Below are 14290 nucleotides of genomic sequence, written 5' to 3' on the forward strand. Positions count from 1 at the left end.
AGCAGATTTCTGCATCAGGAGGGAGTTCAAAAGCTGCTTTTGAAGGACATTTTCTTGTTGAGGTTCTTTGAAATTCTGAGGAATTAAAATGATGAAAGGCAGCTCTGGTCTGTGAAAGGAGGTAGATTGTTTCAAGTGCCCTTATTTTTGTGATCTGTAGATTTTCAAGCTTGTTCTTTCACTAGGGATTGCTATAAGATGTATTTATTAGAAAATAGCAATAAAAAAATTTATGAAATGCTGCTAATAAAAATGTTAAAAATAATAGCATTTTCTGATCCAAGTATATGTTCTTGATGATGGGTTGATATCCTAGTCTGTTATTAGAACTGACTTATTTTTTAGAGAAAGAAAAATCCTAAATCATGGATTTGTTGAATCATCTTTCTTGGTTATAGCAAAAGCTGTTTACAGTTTATTTCTTATGAAGAGGAAATGAGGGATAGGATTTTTCCTACTAACTGATAATAAATATCAATATGTCATGTTTTCCATGCAAAATGCCATTTATGCAAAGAACTCAAAGTGGCACAGTGAAGAAAATGACATAATTTCCAAAATAAGTTCAAACTTATTTCAGCCCAAGCTCTATTTTTTTTTTCCATATCGTACATTGGAAGAAAAACTGGAAAGGAAACAAGGCAAATCTTCAAGATATTCCTCAAAACTTTCTGGTATTTCATCTGCACTTGCTCACTTGCTAGTCTCACTCCTCATGCTTTGGTGTTTTCCTCATAGTTGTACCTTCTGCATGCGCATTAGTACACGTGCTCTGTACTTTAAAACCTGCTGCTTATTTGGTTTTATGGACATTTCTGGTAGCATCTATTTTTCCTAGTTAAAAAGTCTATTGCTAATCTTTCGTTTACCTCAAATGTCCTTCACAGGATTATACTGCACTGAATGTATAATATATATCTGATATCTTACAAAGCAAACTGAACTTAAGAAACCATGCTGTGTTTAAATGAGCCAGGTTTGCTATGTGTTTCAAAATAACTTTGAAGGTCCTTTAAAGCAGCTGTGAGGGTTCTATTACTGCAAATTTCTTCCCTGTGTGACACAGCTACTCTACAAATACAGCATCACATAGCGTGGCCAGGTAAAATTCATCCTATGAATTTTCATAACCCTTTAGCTCTGGGCTTACTTAGTGTGTTATCTCTCGAGCTGATCACGTATTTTTCAATGTTTTCTCCAAGATGGCTATCTGACATTGCCAGTGCTCTGAAAGTTTGTTTCCTGAGCCTTGAGATATTCTGTGCCCGTGTGCTTCCAGTCTCATTACTAGATGCACATAATGCTTTCTGTAGGTGGCTGCAAGTTTATTGTTCTACTGATGCTCTTTCATCTCTCTAAATATGTTTGTTCTGGACCTCGCCCACAGAATGTGCAAATAGGTGTTTTACTGCGGAGTAAACATGTTGAGTTGTGGGTATGACAGGAACACGTGATTTTTCTGAAATAAATATTCAGAGAACATAATAGCAATAAATCCATTGCCTGAGAGAAATCGCTGTATCATTTTAACAGTTATGATGATGGAGATCCCTGTGTGGAAAGGGAGCTACATGGTATTCCAAATTTCTAGTCTGAAATGACCAACCCAGCAGGGTCCCAGAGCATCCTGTGGCTGCTCTCAGGCCTCATCCTGGCTCCCTCTGCAACCTCCAGAACAGTAAAGGTGTAAGAGGAGATAAGAAAAAACAGGATGGGAGAAATGAAGGGTGGAAAAGGTGGCATGAATAAAAAATAACTTGCACTCGGGTATTCTTTGCTGGTTAAATTGCTCTGAGACAGCTTACAATTTAGCACAATGCTGAGCAGCAATAAAGCAGCTAAAAACTTCGAGTAACCTAAGTTGTTCCATAGTTTCAGCACAGTTCTGTATATTGTTCTATACATTCTGCTCAGAGCATTTAAGAAACAACCAATTCTTTTTCTCTCCTCCTCTTTGGAGATACCACTGTATTTTAACTTGAGAAACGCTCTGAGAGATCTGCGTGGCTGAACAGCTTCTCTCAGTTACCCTTCCCATTTCAGTACACACATTTTCTGAAAGCCCTCACATTTTTCAAAGCATGTTTTCCCTAAAATGTCCTCAGCTGGAAGTTATGTCCTATTCCAAGGAACTTCTTATTCTATTACACCCCCCCCCTTGAAAACCATGATGCTGGTCATCTTTCCTGAATCCAACTCCCATTGAACTCTCTTTGCATTCAAGATTGTGATCCCATTTACACATACAACTGTGCCAAGATCCAGGGCCTTCTCACTGTGATCTGCTGCAGACCCTGCCCCACCGACACCGTTTTGTGATGTGACAGGTCTCCAGTGGGTGTGTTGGAGTAGCAAGCGGGCTCCTTTTTGTCTGCCCGGTTCAACCCTGCTCACAGACTAACTCCTGTTTCTGCTTCCGTCAGGGAACAGAGGATCGGCACTTGCTCCCGTGGTTTCATCATGTAGGTTACTTGGTCAACTGACAGCAATTATAAAGCAGTCACAGTAATAGAGGAAATTGTTTTCGCTCTCAAGAATTAAATGAAAAATAGGTAGTGAAGTATCTGAACTGGTAATACGAAGTTGGGAACTCTGCTCATGTAGGTTTGCAAAAAGTGATTCTGCCATCAAACAGGATGAAAGGAATTTTTAAAAAGTCTTAACTTAGAAATATGATTTTAATTAAAAATAAAATCTGAATTGTTTTGACTCTGACCAATACAAAAGAAACAAACATTCAAACAAAAAACTGGAAGGAGTAAATTTTGCTATTGGGATTTGGTAACATTTCATGGCGAAGAAGGATGTGACTCAATCTGCTCATAATTGCTGGAGCCCACAGCCTGCAAGTCTTGGCTTGCTGAAGTCTCACTCCAGGCTCCCCTTCAGGCATGTACTACATAACGACTCAGTGCTGCTGCCTAAAGCAGGTTTTTTTCTTATCTTAAAGCAGAGTTTTTCTTATCTCTGTTCTCTGTCTTCCCTTGTTGGCAATACAGCATTCTCACTGGAGTGCCACTGCGGTGTGCAAGGCGTGGAGGGTGGAGGATTGAGGATGCAAGTATGAATTGTGGTTCATGGTATCTAATACACAAGGTAGTAAGGACTGCTTAGAAGGGAAGAAGAGAAGAATGAGATTTTTTTATATATATTTTTTTAAAAAACAAACTTCTACCTAGTGTCAAGTAACAGAAGATTTGCCTTTTTGTTCTTAGCTGCAGGGAATGCCTCAGGAAGCAGAGCAGTCAAGCTTTAATTTACTTTCCCCTAGATGCTCCATACGTTGTGGTGGAGGCAGGCTACAGAGCCTTGCAGTTGGTCTGTCTTCTAATCAGTCTTGTCTGAAGGAATTACGCTTTGCTGCTAACTACAATGTGCTCCTGCTTTGCTATTATACTCATGAATAAATGAGCAGGAAGAAGTTGAAAATAAGCTTTGTTTCCATCACATTTAAAATCTACCTCCACCCTTCAAGCAGTACATGAATTAATTAAACTGTTGCCTTATTGCCCACGAGTAATCTCCTTACTTATTTTACAGTGAGGAGGAAGGGGTAGGGCTAACAGCATTGTGCAAAGTGACAGAAGATGTCTAGATTCTACCCAATGAAAACTCAAATGCTTCTCTATATGTCACTGATGCAAAGTATTCAGCCTGCTGACCTGCAGCACGTGTGTAGCACACAAGTGTGCCAACAGGAGCAGAGCGAGTGTTACTTCTGTCCCTCCTTGACGGCTTTACTATCATCATTACTCATCTGGTTTTCAGACACTGAAAGACCTCTGGAGGCTGATCCGGGAAAACCAGAGCAGAAGCAGTCTCATGAATGAGAATTTTAATCCTGTTTTGCTCCATAATACCTAAAAAGCAATCTTTAGAAACTGTTTTCCAATTTCCAAAATCCTCTGTCTTGGAAGGTGTCAGAGGTGTGGCTGTAAAGAACAGTGAGCTTTGAGGGAAGCGTTGGTTTGATGGTGGAGGGAATGAAGTTGCCTCAGTCACACAGTTGAATCCACACTACGCAATTGCTTATTCTGGTGGAGGTTTGCCAAAATTTTGCCTGGGTTAGAAGAGGTGAAGGTATTATTTCCTTCATTTCTCTTTTCACATCTTAGTTTCAAATTAGTTGACCTGTCTGGATTTTGTAACCTCTGGCTTCCAAATATTTAGCCTATATAAATGTGTGTGTATATATATGTACATATATACATACATATAACAGTTTAGAACTGCTGGATAAGGGCTACTAATTCCTTCTGTTCAGGGGAAACATATTCCCTATCCAATTCACGTTATATGCTTCCTCTGCTCCTTGGATCTAATGCTGCAGCTTACCTGCATGCAGATTTCCAGCAGATTGGCAGGTACTTGCTTGTGGGAGGCTGCATCTCGTCTGACCAGAAAAAAGGTGGACAGCATATTGTGAAATAAATCATAAATGGCAGTGGTGTGTTTTTTTAATACCATGCCCGCAGAGAGGTTTCAGAGAAGAATGGACCTGAGAATACATGATATGACAAAGCATGTGTGAAACTTTTCTTTTAAGTCACTATCATAACAAAACTAATCTAAAAGACCAAAATTTATTAGTTAGATTTTGTATAGAAATAACGTGCTTTATACAGTAATCTATAGAAGCCTAGTCTGGTGCTTTTAGATATCAAAATGTGGTCAAACCACATAGAGGTCAGGCATCTTTGCAAATGTTGCTTTTGTGAAAATCCTGGCTCTGGGCTACAAATGCCAAGCTCCGTTTGGAGCATTCAGTTTGAACCTAGGTACATAAGCACATGAAAAGAAATTAAGTTATTGAACGGGAGAGGAGAGGAAGGAATAAAGCAAACATAACAGGACAGTTATGTACAGAAAGGAGGAGTTACCTGTGAGACAGCCCCAAGCATCCTGCTGAATGTTACTGGCCTGGCAGCCAGAAAGTCTAAGGGGACATCTCTTGGGCTCTGCGTGCAAGATATGTTGCAAAATGATACATTGCAGTGAAACTCGGAGCTTGAAGCAAAAGCTGTGTTGGCAGAAAACAATCTCAACAGTAAATCACCTTTGGGTCCTTGAACTCACAGAAGATAAGAGGGATAATTAACAAGAATTGTAACTATTTTTTCTGTTAATGCTCTATTTGTTGGAGAGTCTAAGAATATTTTGTGTTTGAACTCTTCCCTGTGGTGGTTAGCCTGAAAGTAAAAGAAATGCAATTTATTGTGGAACACGGACCTGTGTGCTGAATATGATCTGGGATCACACTGACAGTATCAGAGGCTGGCAAGCACGTCCTGTTCGCTTCCCATTTTGTGGTGTTTGTCACACTTCACGCTAGGTGTAACGCGCCCAGAGAGCCTGTTAGCTATCAGCCTGTCTTTAGCACTTGTTCTGACGCTGTGCTTGGAAGATGCAATGACAGCTATCTATGTACTCTATCATATTTATAGGACATCTGCGGCACTGAATATTACCTGTAAATTGAAATATTGGGGAAAAGCACACTGTGCAAAGAGTGAATTGTGAATGGATCATAAAATGCATCTTCCAGGGACAAGGCATGGTCATGCTATGGAGTGTAGGTAGATAAAGTAGCTCCCATCTGGAAATCAACACTAACCTGGAAATGTAGAATATACATGAAAAGGTTTAGGGAAAGCATCAGTGGGAGGGAGCCAAGAGCAAGAAAGCTGGGCCGACTAAAGAGCATTTTGGTGGTCTTGAAAGTGTTGGTTTTAATTTTGTGGTTTCTGCATGGTGGCATGCAGGGCCTGACTTTGTGAGGGGAAAAAAAAACAACAGTTAGGGCTCTAAGTTCAGCTGAGAGAGCAACTCTCCTACAACAGGCTGTGCCAAATGCCAGCACATAGGACTTGGTTTGCATTTTTTGTTATGAATAGTTTGCCTCAGTGGATGTTTTCTGCGGTTAATTACATTCATGTTTTCCTCGTCTCACATTCATTTACTGCTGAAAAGCTGTTGATGAATTTATACATTTAATGGATAGTAACAACTAGAGTTTTCAAGGTCAGAAGATACTTAGGCAGTGAAGATTTTCAGTGTTTGAACCCTGCTTCCTTTTTTTTTTTTTGGCTATCATTTTTTTGCATAGTAAGATTAAAACATTGACTGATTTTCATGCTTTTCCAGAGTACATGAGCAAAGTCAACTAATAAAGAGCATAAACAAGAGCAGAGAGGAGATATCTCAGATTGCAACTCCTCAACAGAAAGGGATCTCCACTCTTATGATGCTGACTCAATGCTACTGCAGGGTCAAAGTCTAATGCCTCTTTGGGAATGCATCAGCATCCAGCTTAATTTTATTTTATTATTATTTTTTTTGCTAACTACTTCTGTAGAAGAGACTTCTGGAACTACATCCTGTTCTAGTGATTAAAAACTTTATCATAGAATAAATGGCTCAGTTGACATTCATGGCCAGTGTATATGCATTTATTTTTGTGAAAACAGCCATTTGTAATGCATTCTGTCAACCCATTAATCCACATGGCTCATCACATACAGCTCCTACTCAAGAGACATTTTTTATTATTTATAAATGTTTAAATTCCTGCCTTACACACTTATGTACTGCTACCACAAACAACATACGTGCCTAATCTAGGTTTGTGGTACCTAGCCACATAGTATTTCCGTCATAATGTTTTGTCATATTACTTGCATGATAAAGAATTCATTTTTTTTTTCAGATAAATTAGGTATTGTTTAATTTTTTGAGGGCTTGACATTGCAAACCAAAGAGATTTAAAATGACTTAATATAAGTGACTTCTTGAAGTTCTTCTTGGTAACAACATAGCTTAGAATAAATTTAGGTATATGCCATATTCATTATGCACCATTAGTATAAAATAAGGGCAGGCATTAGCTGTAAAGGCTGAGATATTTTTATTTTCAAATCATACACTGAAGGTGATGATCCAACCTTCTTAATGTGAAAGTATTCATTTTAATGAACCAAGAATAACATGAAAATTGAATCATTACACACACTTTTTGAAGGCAGAAAATCAATAATCTTGTGACAGCAACATTCAGAATAACACCACAGCAATTTGCCTATGCATTCTTTCCTGTTTTTGTAACTTTTCTGTATGACCAATATGCTCAATAATTTCTCGTCTTTGAAGCCTTGTCTCTTGGTCTGATATAATAATCCCACACTTTGGGAGAAGAAGCAGGGGTGATAAATTAGAGATTGCATTTTAGAGGCAGAGAGTCTTTGCAAGCACCAGTAAGGTGTTTTTTTTTTTTCCCTTTTTTTTTTCTCTGTGTTCTTGTAGCTGTTCCTACAGGCAAGCTTGCCAATGCACTGCAGATCTGTCCTGTCATGCACAGAGTCCCATGAGTGCCACTTTAATGATCCAGCTATAAGGTGTATACACATCATCCTCCAAGCAAGTCAGCTTATTTAATTTCCTTCTCCTTGCAAGAACACAGTTTCACCTCAGTGGTCCAGTTTCTGAAATATATGGGTCTTGCCCAATTTCCCATGTCTGTTACTTGTAGCCTCTTGTAATTTGGTGTTACTATCAGATTCGATGAATATGATGAGTACAGTAGTAATGTGCATTCTCTTAGATATTTATGAAGGTATTATATAGTTTTGTTCCCTAAAAAGCTCTTGAAGTATGCTTGTCTTTTCAGCCTGAGAATTATGGCTGTTTTTTGCCTGTGGGCTATTAACCTTGGTTGAAAATCATCCATATATTTAATCCAAATTTCTTACTCAAATGAACCTCACATTGTTTTATATTGCTGTTATTACTGTTCCTTGTATGAGAGGCTTTAATAAAACATACCTGCACTTGGCCTACTTCTTTCTTCCTTAAAAACAGCTCCACTGAACTCACTAGTGGTGCTCCTGGTCTAAAAGAAGAAAGCAGAATTAGGCCAATATGTTTGCTGCATCCCTTCATGCACACACGTCATTTTCAAAGCTATGAGCAAGTTTAGATATATATAGGGGAATGCTTATCAAAAATGACTAGATGTGTGAAATTATCCATTTTATACAAAGAAAGGATTTTGTTTTTGCATATGCCCAGATTTTGAGCAGGTTTGGAGTCACTCTGGACCAGTGTTTTCTGTAATGTTGAGTTGTGTGTCCTTTGGAAAGCTTGGGTTCTAGTGAGAAATCCAGAGGAATGCTGCAGATAGAAATCAATAACCAAGGCACCATGTCAGGTCTGCAGAGCTGAAAGGCCGTGTTTTGTGCCTGGCGAAGTAAAAACACGTATGTCAAGAGAGATTTATGTTAACATCGCTATTAACGCTCTCTGCAACTGAAAGTTAAGAATCAAGTAGATTTCTGATGCAATGGCAGCAATACAACTTCAACTTCTTAAGATTTGTGGAGGGGTGGCCTAAAATGGGAGTAAATGCTTAGTTTAGCAAATGCTCTAAAACTTGGCTAAATCATCTCTGAAAGCTTGAAGGGAAAAAAAAATAGTGCTAAAAGCTGACAAACGTATTGGCATATTCATCAGACCTCAGATGAGTAAGTTTTAGCAGCAGGTATTGCTGCTCAGCCTGTCCACGCTCAGAATAAAAATGCTTCCTCCTCTTGATTGCTGAGGCGTGGCGTGCATCAGATGGGGAAACGGTGCTGAAAATGTCAGTGGACCACATAGGTAGTTCGTTATGGAAGCGCTTAATCATTTATCGGCATTAGGGAAGAGGGTTAGATAACAGCTAATTTGGCAGTAGCCACTCAGTCTTACATAAGCTGCATGTGGACAGCTTGTGCAGGCGAGAGAAATCACCAAGGAAATTCAGCTTTTGCTAGGGAGGTAGCTGGTGACTCACCTTTCTAAATCAGCAGAGGTGAGGGAAACTTTCCAAAAGGGATGAGGAACGGCTCAAGCTCTTTTTCTATTTCATCAGCAATTTAGGGCTGAGCCCTGTGAGGCAGCAAGTATCACTACACTCTTCATGTTTACTGCATGAGAAGAATTTTTTGGAAGTTGAAGTGGATTTTCTTATATTTATATACATATGCATACTTATATATATATTCTTGTTTCTTTTTTCCTTTTTTCTATTTGAATGAGTTTATAGTCAAAAAGTTTGACAGTTTGTTTCACATGGCTTTCAAATAGAAGTAGCTATCTTGCAGATATCCTTGCAAATGTCAGCTTTGAAAGTTACAGATGAAAAATGAAAATTGCCATGCTCAATTCCTTGGGGTAAAAAGCATAGACACTTCCTGCCTGCAGTACTCTGTCAGTTTAAGAAAGCAAAATATGGACTTGGAGTAATGAGAGCTATCGGTTTCTGAAATGTTTACAAAAGTTTCTTTATGAAAAAAAATTCAGCATTTGGTATGAAGGGTCAGCTGGAATGGGGACCTCTGGAGAAGAGGCTGGCTCCTGTCCTTTGGTTGAATCACTAATGGACATTGTGACGGAGATCCTTGGTGTGCAACGAAAGTTGGTGCCTGAGAATCTTTTCCTGATGTTCCTTTGCATCATTTGTTTTTTAGTAGAACATTGTATAATTTGCTGCAGAACATAAGGATTGGACCCTAAGTGTGCCGGATACCTGGTTCTGATTGACCTCTGGGGCAATCTGGTGACCGAGTAAGGGTCAAACCCTAAGCCAGGTTTGATTCCAAAAACCTGTTTGTGGCACCACCAGCAAAGTACTGTCAGCACAGGTGGGAAATGCATGCTGACGTTGGGTCATTACTGGGTCTGGAAAACTGATGCCTTTCCCAGGCATCACTTGGGAAAGCAAAATGGAGTGTTCAGGAGCCACTTGGTCAGGCTGCTATGTCCTGCTGAATCTATACCTGAATCTTGATAATGCCCCTTTGAGGCTGTGTGTTTTAGGGAAGTTTTTGAGGCTGGTTTATCATTAATTTTCTAGCCTTCAGCAGAAATTATGACAAATGGAAAAGTAGTTGCAACAGAACTTGCCCTTGTATTTAAATATAATTAATGTGTGCTATAATCTCTGTTAAATATGCTGTATTTGGAGACATATTAGGCTTTGATTTATGAATTAGAAGTTAGAAGGTAATTGATGAGAGCAACAATCAGCTTATAGACCTGGGTGGTTCATTGCACTGAATGCTACTGTGTTCATTACACATCAGAGTAACATCATTTATTTGGGACAGGTGTTTTCTTAACCAACTAAAATAATAAAATATTTTAATAACCTCTAAAATGCCTTGAAACTAGAGATGTAGTGAGATTTATTTCTGAAGAAAGAAGTAACCAATTTAAGTTCAAATTAGTTCAGTGTGTTGAGTAAGCACATAAATCTGTATAAAATCTGAGTGCAGATAGCGCCTGGAAACTGATCCCAGGTGCCTAAATTGGGGCAGCTCTGGGTAAGCAAGAGGCAATCAAAGTACATCAAAAAGTCTCACAAAGCATCTTGATGAATTTGAGCCAAATATAGGACTTCATCATTGTCCCCCCTATTTCCTTGCACAGTTTTCTGTAGCAGAAATGGACTTTGCTGATTACTAGAGGAATTGTACTATTGTTATTATTATTGTTAGCTCTTATTGGTGCTACCTGTAGTATCTTCTTTTTTTTCTTAAATTGTGCTAAGGTAAAATAAGGGACTGTGATTTTTTTTGTTGTTGTTACAGAATAATAAAAGATCAAGTTTTTGTTCTCTTGTTGAATGAAATCAGGTTTTAATAAAGATAGAAGTTGCTAAAAATGCATGCCTGTCTGAAAGCAGACGACTGTTACCACCTGGGCTAGTAAACGTAAGAAAACCCTGGTCTCCTATTGTGTTATTGAAAAACAAAACACATGCCTCTTAAATAGGCAGAGTTTTACTGGATTTAGTGGAGGTTTTCTTTTTTTTATTTGAAATTAACCTATAAATTGGGAAATAAATATAGGGCCTTTCATTATATTCTGCAATAGCAGCAATAAGTCAAAAAGTAAAGGTAAGAAAGACCTGCTGTGCCTTAGCTGTGGTGTATAAAATGAATATATGGAATCTGTGAGTATGCTAGAGTCAGAGGAAGCAAACAGACTCCAAGGCAGGATGGTGTCTTTAGCAAATTGCTGGAAAAATATGCTTTGGCTTTGAGGTATGAGTGTGTTATCCAATATTAGCGAGTATGCCCTACTGTAACTGCTACAGGTCAAAAGCATGAACGCTGTGAAGACAGGAACCGTGCACTTCCACAGGTACACTGATCACAGCGGCTGCTACTACAAATGGCATGAAATGACATTGAATGTCAGAGACCAGAGCTTTCTCAGTCTGATTCCTGAGTTTGTACCTCATGCGTTGCAGTCCTCTCCTGCTCCTGGGACCAGCGGCCTATGAGCAAACAGAGCCATACCCTTTTTCCACAAGTTCCTGATAAGAAACATCAAACTTGCGGTTTCAGAGATATCAGGCTCCAACACTACCTCACCAAAGACTTTTCTGGGCATAATTCTAGCTAAATAATGAACAGCGGCAATCACTCCCAGGTCAGAGTGGCCCAAGAAGCTATCTAGCCTGAAGCAGCAAGAGCAGACAGGATTTTGAACCCAAGGATGCTTCCTGATAAACTTTCTGGTTGATAAGCTGTAGAATTGTTATTTATTATTCCTTTCATCTGTTTGAAGCTCTAGAGGGTGCAGATCTGTAACTTTACTCTCATGTCGGCAGGGGATGGAAGTGAGAAGCGAAAACAGAAAAGTGAAGGCAGCCTGGTGCTGTCTGTGGAGCCAGGGCAACCGTGAGTGCTCCTTTGGGCTGCTTCTGGGGAAGGCTTCGGTTTGCACAAAGCAACCCCATATGGTCAAGCAATAAAATCTGCTTCAGCTTGTTCTTTTTGTCTGCACCGTTAATGCTTCTGTGCAGCCAATTTCTTACCTTTCTCTCAGTGGAGAGAGATTCAATTTCTCCTCATCTCTACTACCTGAAGTAAGACAAATCACCCAGTCCATCCCTGCTCCGCATTCACCGGCTAGGTTTGTAATTACTGCTTCCACGTCTTTTGTCTGGCTGCTTTGGAAGGAAAATTTGAATCATTCTGTTTGTGAGGCAGAAGTGTCAGTTCTCCCTTTCTTGTCATGCCCCTCATTTTGAGAAGAAAAGCTCCCAGTACAGAGATGGGAATCAGCTATCTCTGTGGGAAGTATAACGATGCAGTTTGTGTCCTAATAAAGGTGTCCGTTTCTGGGATTTTCCTATTCGTTTAAAATAAAGTATACAAATAAAGTTACATTTTCAGGTTACAGTTCTGAAGGAAACTAAAGAATGTGTTAACTCTAAACCAAAGTGTAGTTTGGTAAAACTTTATGTAGGACTGTCCCAGGACCCCCATGTTTTTGATTTTGGACTGCTTCATGCTTGCTTCCTGGGGAAATCCATACTTCTGCCTAATTCATGTATTCCTTTACCAGAGCCTGATGGATATAACTGCGCTATTCTTGGCTTCTGTTCACCTGTCACCTCTCTGCTGAGCTGCACGGAGGGAGGAAAGCTCCAGCTGAGCGTTTTGTCTTAGGCCCGCATGGATCAGCTGAAACAGAAACATCTTATTCCTGTAATCCTTGACACTCCTGAATACCAATGAGCTGGAAAGATCAAAGCAAGTTATAAGCGCTCACTTCTGGCACAACCGTGTTGCGGATAAGGAGCATATCTGTGGAGCTGCATTGCCCTAAGAGCTGGCAGGGATCAGAGCGTGACCCCAGAAATACCAGCCTGGTCTCTGCTGCCCTTTTTGTGCTGTGACATGAGTAACCAGCTCGTGTTTTACTGAGTGCGGATTTGCTTCCCTTGCTGTGACCTTGCTGCCCTATTTATGAGCCTGGAGCAAACTTGTCCATGCAAATGTGGGCTGAATGCATGTCGAAGGTTTAATAACCTCACTGAAAGCTTCTCCCTTCATCTTTCAGTTCATCAGCACCAGGGAAAAATAAAGGTGGTCTTAAACACCCTGATTTCTGTCTGGGTGGACACGTGGCTGGGCTGCAGCCTCTTCCGCTCAAGATGAGCATCACAGAGGAAAACAGATGCTTAAACCATGAATATCTGAAAGAGGGATGGCATTTAATTGTATCAGTGGTCAGAGATAGTGTGTGATAGTGTAGGCTTTTAGAAATTGGAACAACTTGTATAGCCAGAACTAAGCACAAAGAGGCTAAGTTTCAAGGCTTTAAAATTTTGCTGCAAGGACTGAACGCAGATCTAACAATGCCAGAGGAAAAAGATTTCACTGAGGAAAGCAGGAACTGCTTTCTAGCAGCTAGGCTGATGGGCAGGGACCAGGCTCTCTCTGGGCACAGCAGTTTTGACATTGCTTGCATGGTTACAGGTTCGGCCTGTGTCTGCGTCTGCAGCGTGGGGACGAGGCCTGCCCTGGTGGGAGCGATGAGGACAGGGTGAGTGTGTTAACCACCTGGTGGTGAAGAAAATTGATGCCCAGAGAGGTGGTGGAGTCTTATTCTCTGGAGACATACAAAACCCGTCTGGATGCCATCCTGTGCAATGTGCTCTAGGTGATCCTGCTCAGCAGGGGGGTTGGACCAGATGATGTTCAGAAGTCCCTTCCAGCCTTGGCCCTTCTGTGATTCTGTGAAAACGGAGGTTAGCCGTTTAGTATGAATGCATACTGCATTCAGCCCAGATTCAGTCTTTGCTATCCCTTATATAGTCCTTGGACAATGTTGCACTTACTCACTTCTTCCTTGCAAATGGGAAATGTTTTCTCAGTCAGCATTTAAAAATTTTCAAACATGATATGATAAAGCAGAGATAATCTGTAAATCAAAATTAATTTATTCATATGCTTTTTTCCCCTCTAGATTTTTAAGACAAAAATTTGCACTTTTTTGTATAAGATTTTTTTCTTGAAAAAAATAAATTCAATCTAAAATATGAAGTGATGAAAAAGCATGTGAGAAGGATGCAGAGATGACCTTTTTCCTCTTACATTTGTGATCAAAACACCATAGGCTGTGTATCTGCTGCAAAAACAAAACAAAAACCAAAAGCAATTGCAGCCACTTTCTTTGCATTGCAGATGTTAAGGATATTTGTTTCAAATGACTTATATATATATATATATATGTATATATATGTATAAAAGTCAGGTAATTGATTTTAATTAAACTCTGTCTTAGAAAATTGACAAGCTGATTAGCAAATTTCCAATGAATCGATCCTCTTCCAAATATCTTATGTCATCGATAACAAGGAAATTAATTGTTTTCAAATTATTAATCCAATTTATAAAATACATTTTTAAAAAGTAAAGTGTTTGTTAAATCTTTATTCTCATTTCTGTATAGTCTGAAA

At 39.5% G+C, this 14290-nt stretch overlaps 1 long non-coding RNA gene across 1 annotated transcript; it reads left to right on the forward strand.

The window, feature by feature from the left end:
• The first annotated feature begins 11467 nt into the window (after positions 1–11467).
• Positions 11468–13113, forward strand: LOC308197257. The gene is made up of 2 exons (XR_013952700.1): positions 11468–11720; positions 12391–13113. It is a non-coding gene; the product is annotated as an uncharacterized lncRNA (long non-coding RNA).
• The last annotated feature ends 1177 nt before the right edge of the window (positions 13114–14290 follow it).

Source organism: Anser brachyrhynchus (assembly GCF_964034855.1).
Source record: "Anser brachyrhynchus genome assembly, chromosome: 6".
In the NCBI taxonomy this organism is placed as follows: domain Eukaryota; kingdom Metazoa; phylum Chordata; class Aves; order Anseriformes; family Anatidae; genus Anser; species Anser brachyrhynchus.